The sequence below is a fragment of the Limulus polyphemus genome, unplaced genomic scaffold (assembly GCF_000517525.1).
Source record: "Limulus polyphemus unplaced genomic scaffold, Limulus_polyphemus-2.1.2 Scaffold291, whole genome shotgun sequence".
In the NCBI taxonomy this organism is placed as follows: domain Eukaryota; kingdom Metazoa; phylum Arthropoda; class Merostomata; order Xiphosura; family Limulidae; genus Limulus; species Limulus polyphemus.
The window spans coordinates 300,075-307,988 of NW_013665901.1; positions in this window are offsets into that span (position 1 = coordinate 300,075).

Genomic DNA, 7,914 nt, shown 5'->3' on the forward strand with positions numbered 1-7,914 from the left:
TAGAGGGAAGGCAGCTAGTCATCCCCACCCACCGCCAACTCTTGGGCTACTCTTTTACCAACGAATAGTGGGATTGACCGTCACATTATAATGCCCGCACTGCTGAAAGGGCGAGTATGTTCAGTGTTCTGAAGGTTAAATATCTACAAACATAAAAATAAGTAACTGAATATCAAAGCTTCACATGTCTAAAAAAAACAAGCAGTATCAAAAACTGCTGGAGTCGAGGCTAGATCGCTACTAATTTCACAGCATAGGCTGAACTTGAGTATTGCACAGTAAGTGACAACGATACAAGATCCCTCACCTCACACTATAATATTTTCTTTAGCAAAATTGTTTACACTTAGTTGTATAACAGGAACATTATGCTCGCGAAAGCATACACCAACACTGGCCTCTAATTTTTAATTCTAAGATAACCCTGCCATTAATAATTTACTTTAAATCAGCTTCTGTCCCCACCAGCTTGGATAATCTTTCCCCGTTGAACCTAGCCTCTTTCCTAGCCCTAAATGGACATATTAATTAATCACATACCCTCTATGTAAATTATAAAAAGATTCTCTAATATGAAGATCTGCTTGCGATTAACCCTACCAATGAGTACCCACAAACTAAGTGTGGGTATCTGCGATGTAAAAGCTATTAAAAATTATTAGTGTCTAAGAAGGTGTTAATGCGACTAAGGCAGTAAACAATTGAAGCTCGGTATTTCCTAATAATTATACGCATTGATGATCTGCTGAAAAATAAGATTAATAATTACGTTTTTCTTGGTTAATATATAATTTTATATCTTTGAAAGCACTGAGAACAATAACAGCAATAAAAGTATTCCTTTGCTGTAACTTCGAAACACTGGACTTTTACTGTCGGTCTCTTCTGAGGCCTAAGACAGTCTGTCTACATAATCAGCACAGATCAGTAAATCTCTTCCCAGGCTCAAGTTCATCTGACTACATATCCAGCATAGATCAATAGGACTCTTGTTAGGCTCAAGAGCATCTATCTACATACTCAGTGTAGATCAGTAGATCTCTTCCCAAGCTCAAAACCATCTGACTACATACCCAGTATAGATCAGTGGGTCTCTTGTCAGGCTAAAGACCATCTGTTTACATACCCAGTATACATCAATGGGTCTCTTCTCAGGCTAAAGACCATCTGTTTACATACCCAGTATAGATCAGTGGGTCTCTTGTCAGGCTAAAGACCATCTGTTTACATACTCAGTATAGATTAGTGGGTCTCTTGTCAGGCTAAAGACCATCTGTTTACATACTCAGTATAGATCAGTGGGTCTCTTGTCAGGCTAAAGATATCAACTAAATACGTATTTTTTGTATTATGATTCTGGTTTGTATCATAAATAAACGTTTCCTTCATTGGCCCAATATAAAGGTATTTACAAATTGAAAACCATTTTAGTTATTTTATAAAACGAGGGGATATTTAAAAGTATTAAAACTGTACAGCTACTTTCCTTTCTAAATGCCCCCAGTGGCTCAGTGATAATTCTGAATACTTATGATACTAAAAACCGGGTTCCTATATCTGTGGTGGGAACAGCACAGATAAATCATTGTGTATTTCTCTGTATAACAATAAAGAAACAAAACAAAATTTTTCCCCTGTTTTAGTTTATTGGCAAAACGTAGCCTCGTAATTTCAGCAGTCAGTACTATACTGAGTATGTAAACAGATGGTTCTTCATGCACAGTAATTGCTTACTTTTCATACATAGAAATTTTTCCCTTTTTCATTCATAAAGACGAATATATTTTTTTATATTCTACTTTTTCATGTGAACATTAATTAAGTAGACAACTGGTTATAATGAAAAGTCAATTTTATAGTAAGTAAATACTGTGCATGAAGAAGTAAGTAAATACTGTTCATGTAGAAGTAAGCACGTTTTGTGCATGTAGAAATAAGCACGTTGTGTGGATGTAAAATTATGCAAAGGCTGTAGATGTAGAAATAAGTGGTGTGCATATAGAAGTAAGTGCTGTGCTTGAAAAAGCATTGAAGTAATATTCATAGAGAATCATTAAAGTTTTGTACATGTAGAAGTAAGCAAGTGCTTTCCACGTAGAAGTAAGCAAGTGTTATGCATGTAGAAGTAAGCAAATACTGTGTATGAGAAAAAAAAGAACCTTTATGTATAAAATATGATAATATTCATAAAGAATCATTAAAGTTTCGTGCATGTAGAAGTAAGCAAGTGCTTTCCACGTAGAAGTAAGCAAGTGTCATGCATGTAGAAGTAAGCAAATACTGTGTAAGAGAAAGAAAAGAACCTTTATGTATAAAATATGATAATTCTAGTTCTGTACATGAACAATAAACAAAGGTTTGAATACGAAGTAGGATGGTTCTGTGGAAGAAAAAGTAAATATGTTCTATTTAGAGAAATCAGGTGGGCATATTTTTCAAGCGATCAAGCAGGCTTGTGAAAATAAATACATTCTACTTATGGAGGTCTGTTTGCTTGTTTTGTAGACTTTTCGCGCAACACTACTCTATGATTACGTGTAGTTGCTCGTCGCTAATTTTGACGAGATAGACTAGGAGGAAGGCAGATAGTCAACAACACCCACTGCCAACTCTTGAGCTACTTTTTCCTATCGAATTATGGCATTTGTCGTCAAATTATAATGACCACACGGTTGAGAAATAAAACAAATTAGCATGTTCAGCGACGGATTGCGATCCCGCAACGCGCAGATTGCTAGTCGAATGCCCAGATCACTAGGACATTTATGAAGAAACCGACATGTTTTGTTGGTAAACATGTCATTCCACTGTGCGTAATATTTCATAATCGTAAGAGTTTAGGCCACTACTTACTGTAGATAAACACGATAGGAAATAACTCTCATGAAAAAATTCACATTTTCTTCTGTTGCTGAAGAATACATTTCCTTCTGATTATCATGAACCAACTTTTTATAAAAAATATCACCACATTCTGCTTTTCATAAAGAGTACAAATTATTCTAATAATTATAAGCCTTTCATATAAAAAATCAGCACATTTCGCTATTAATTTAAAATCAATTATTCATGTTAATCATGAATCGATTGTCATAAAAAAATTAGCACATTTTGTTGCTGTTTATGAATAATATAATTCTATTTGCTAATCATGAATCGACTTCTTAAAACATCTACACGTTCTTCTATTTCTGAATAATAGAATATTTTTTGATAATTATGAATCAGCGTTCTTAAAATAATATGCACGTTCTGTTGTTCATGAAGAATACAACTCTTTCTACGAGTCATAAATCATAAATTATGGTACTTTATAGTATGCCAAGGAAACCAAGTTTTGGTTATTGAGAAGGTGAAGGGTCTGTTCGTATTAAAGCAGACACAGTTTTTTTTTTTATGGAGAAATACATTTTCTTCTTTATTAAAAAAGTCTGTACGATTTCTCAAATAAAAGGGTACGTTTTTTTTTATAAACAAAACAGCAACAACGGCTAGTACTGAATATCCCATAAACCCTGTGCAAAAAAACCCCTGAGAAATAGGAATTATGCTATTATGAAGAACCAATCATATTTTGTTTGTTAAGGAAGAAGAAGCAAGTTTAACTTGTAATGAGGTGTATATACAAATGTTCATAATTAAAGTTCTGTTTGTTAAAAACAGCAAATTCACTCACCAAAATCAAGCAACTAAAAAGGTAGTTATGTTCACCTATAAGAAGATCAGTTTATGAAAAATACAACATTCTCTGATATTCAAAATGTAACAAAGGGTTATTCAATGTAAAACCAACTTATGACGTCCTTAGCGTGAACATAGCTAGTTTGGTATAGCAAACTACTCATTGTAAGATTTCTTTGTTTGGTTGTTTGTTTCAAATATTCGCGCCAAACTACACAAAACTTCTGCTTTAGTCATCCACTAATTTTGTACCGACAGCTTTGTCAACAGCAACTGCCTCCAACTCTTGGATTACTCTAATTGAATAGTGGATTTGACCGTCACACTTATAACGTCCATACGACCTCAAAGTGCGGAGTGCGATTTTGTAGCAATGGGACTCGAAGCTGGATCTTCGATTCCATAGACCACTGAGGTCATAACCAGACGATTCATTGTTTATTCGCTGAGTGAGATCGACAATGATTTGTTTGAAGATTTTGGCGTAAAATTCCTAATAATTTTGTCAAACAACGATAAAACAAAATTAGTATAAAGTGAATGTATAGAATAAGAAAAAGACAACAATAAGGCTTATGATTTTTGTATTAAGACTTAAAGAGCTAAAAAAAAAAAATATGGCCTGTAACAACGAAAAACAGCAGCGATTTGGATAATGTCATCAATTCCAATAATACCGCGCAATTTTAAAAAGTCAGCACTTTCAAAATATGCTTAAAATATTACCCGCTGCCGCAACTGAATGTCATAGCGATGGTTGGAAAGGAAACTATGACCAATAGTGACTCTAGTGTCACAGCTCTATTAGAGGAAACAATGATGTGTAATAAAACTATGACAAAGAGTGACTCTAGTGTCACAGATATATTAGAGGAAACATTGATGTGTAAAATAACTATGAGCAATAGTGACTCTAGTGTCACAGCTGTATTGGAGGAAACAATGATGTGTAATAAAACTATGACAAAGAGTGACTCTAGTGTCACAGATATATTAGAGGAAACATTGATGTGTAACAAAACTATGACAAAGAGTGACTCTAGTGTCACAGATATATTAGAGGAAACATTGATGTGTAACAAAACTATGACAAAGATTGACTCTAGTGTCACAGATATATTAGAGGAAACATTTATGTGTAAAATAACTATGAGAAATGCGGAGCTTTGTTAGAATTATTCCTTCATACTAGAGGTTCGTTTGTTTGTTTTGAATTTCGCGCAAAGCTACACGAGAGCTATCTGCGCTAGCCGTCCCTAATTTAGCAGTGTAAGACTAGAGGGAAGGCAGCTAGTCATCACCACGCACCGCCAACTCTTGGGCTACTCTTTTACCAACGAGTAGTGGGATTGACCGTCACATTATAACGCCCCCATGGCTGAAAGGGCGAGCATGTTTGATGTGACGGGGATTCAAACTCGCGACCCTCAGATTACGAGTCGAGCGCCCTAACCACCTGGCCATACCGGGTCCCATACTAGAGGTAAGTAGTGAATACAATATTCTTATGTTGATATAGTTGTTCGTTACTATATCGCAGTGTAAAAATCTAAATCTGATGAGCACTTTGTTTACTTTGGGAAACGGAAATATACAAAGTCGAACTTTGGCAATCCCTACCTTTTAATAAAAGAATTCATCAAGTAACGATCTTATAAGATATTGAAAAATAATCACAAAATTAATGAGGCACAGTTATTAAAATTAAAATTAACTTCAAATAATTAAATAAAGAACTAAAGCTTTGTTGTTTTATCAGTGTTTTCGAAAATACAACATCTAGGATCCAAACTTAGCTCTGACTTTACAATGCCCATTTTTAAAACTAATATTTGCTCTATCCTTTATGTGAAAGAAATGTTGGTGGGAAACTTTAATCTGATATCACTTTAGATTAAAAAAAATATTGTTTACATAGCATTGTTGAATGAAATTGTTTCAACTTAAACAAATAATATTATTGTTAACAGGATTCGTCAACTCCCGCTGCACAATTAGTTTTCTACATGGATATAGATACATAAACTTTTGCAGCTCTAAGAAAAAAATTGCAGATAATAATTTCATTCAAGGGCGTGGTCTGGCTTGGATGGGCTTGGAATTGTAGGACAGCATAAGTGCGTGGCCCTATGTGAAACTGACACTTCCTAAGCTTACCGACCAGCAGGGAGCAATAAGTGGCGCAGGTGACAGAATAATGTGCTAGTTTGGACAATGGATGCTATACCTATATATATTGATTGCCTTTAAGGTTGGTGTCGTTGCTAAGATCGGCCAGTAGAGGCTTTGAAAATGCTATTCACTGGTTCAAGTTATGATAATGAGCACCCTGTTTTAAGTTCAAAATGTTATCTATCTCTATAATATTAAGGCCTTTCTTTAGATGGTGTCTAGTAAAATTCAGTGTCCAGTCAACAAAGGTTTATTAGTTACAATAAGACTACTTAATTCTAATAAAAGAGTTAATAGAAACTTTCATAAGGACACTTTTAAACTTCAAAAACTGAACTTACTGAATGTCTTGGACGTGTGCTCAATTTTTATACGTATTTTTACATGTGTTATTTCACAAATAGTTCATTTACTGAGAACATGGTTTCGCCTGATGATGCCTTTAATGGCGAAACCATATTAATAATAAATGAAATATTTGTGAAACGTACAGTTGTTCTTTGTTTTCCCCAATTCTGTAATTAAATATACTTTTCTTACCTATCTACTTATAAAGATTAGAATTCACTGTTTCATCAGTTGTGTACCCTTGCTGTTAACATTTTCGGCCGTAAACCCAATAACATCTCACGAGGTTTGGCTGATGTAAGAAATTTAGGTAAGTCTTAAATACAATTTCTAATATAAAATAAACGTAATTATATTCGATATAGTAACTAGTATACTAATCTTATTAATGACAGAAACAATAAATAAACGAAACGTTATACCTTTTGGGTAGGGAACCCGTGAACACTAGTTCCTGTCCTTATAGATACACACAATTTTAAAAATATATATAGACTTTTATAAATGTGTACATACAAATTTTTATCCTTTCATCTACCTGAGCCTCATGTTTTAAGATTAAGCTTTCACGAACGATTACTTAAAAAAAAAAATAAACAAGAAAGAAGAGGATAAATAAGTGGAAGGAAGGTCAATGATTTTCCTGCTAACGATTTGTTTGTTTGTTCGTAGTTAAGCACAAAATTACACAAGGGGCTATCTGTGCTGTGCCTCCACTGGTATCGAAACCCGGTTTGTAGCATTATAAGTCCGCAGACCTTCCGCTGTAACAGTAGGGGGCTCCGGTAACGATGAACGTTGTTTTAATGGATTAGCATTAATTAGGAAAAAAGTGTGATTTTGTTTTTGGTCATATAAATGCATCCACTTTTAGTGAACTTTTTTAAACATAAACTGTGGGTACAGAATGTATGAAGAGCTGATAAGATCGTTAAAGAAATTCTTTATTTGTTCCAGAATTTTCGTGCAATTCTATACAAGTTTCTATCTGCGCTAAGTGTTCCAAGTTGAATTCATAGACTAGAGGAAAATAGCTAGTCAATAGTACCCACCGAAATTAGTCTTTTCTGATCGAATAATGGGATTTAACCGTCACTCGTATATCTCACACACGACACCAAGGTGCGGAGCGCGGTTCTGAGGTTAACGAAGACCACCAGAGACTTATATAAAATTTCATATTCATCGGTCTTAAAAATATGATTGGTGGTGAAGTCTGACTGTTAAACTATGGGTGTGGTCAAACAGAAACATTGAATATATATATATAAATATGTTTTTATCATTTCATCATTAAACTCGCCTAGATTGGAATGAACAATCCTATAAACCGTTTTATCATAACCTTAATCACATATGGACAAACATTTATTTGTTGATTAGAATACTTTTAGTTATAATGAAACTCAAAAGTTTTGTATCGTTACAAGGAAATCTTTCCGTAAAGCCCCCCAGTGGCACAGCGGCATGTCTGAGGACTTACAACGCTAGAAACCGGGTTTCGATACTCGTGGTGGGCAGAGCACAGATAACCCATTGTGTAGCTTTGTGCTTAATTTTAAACAAACAAACAAACAAACAAACAAACAAACTTTCCGTAACACATAAAAACACTAAAAAAACAACGACTTCTTCTTCCATAGGCCCGGCATGGCCAGGTGGTTAGGGCGTTCGACTCGCAATCTGCGGGTCGCGGGTTCGATTCCCCGTCAC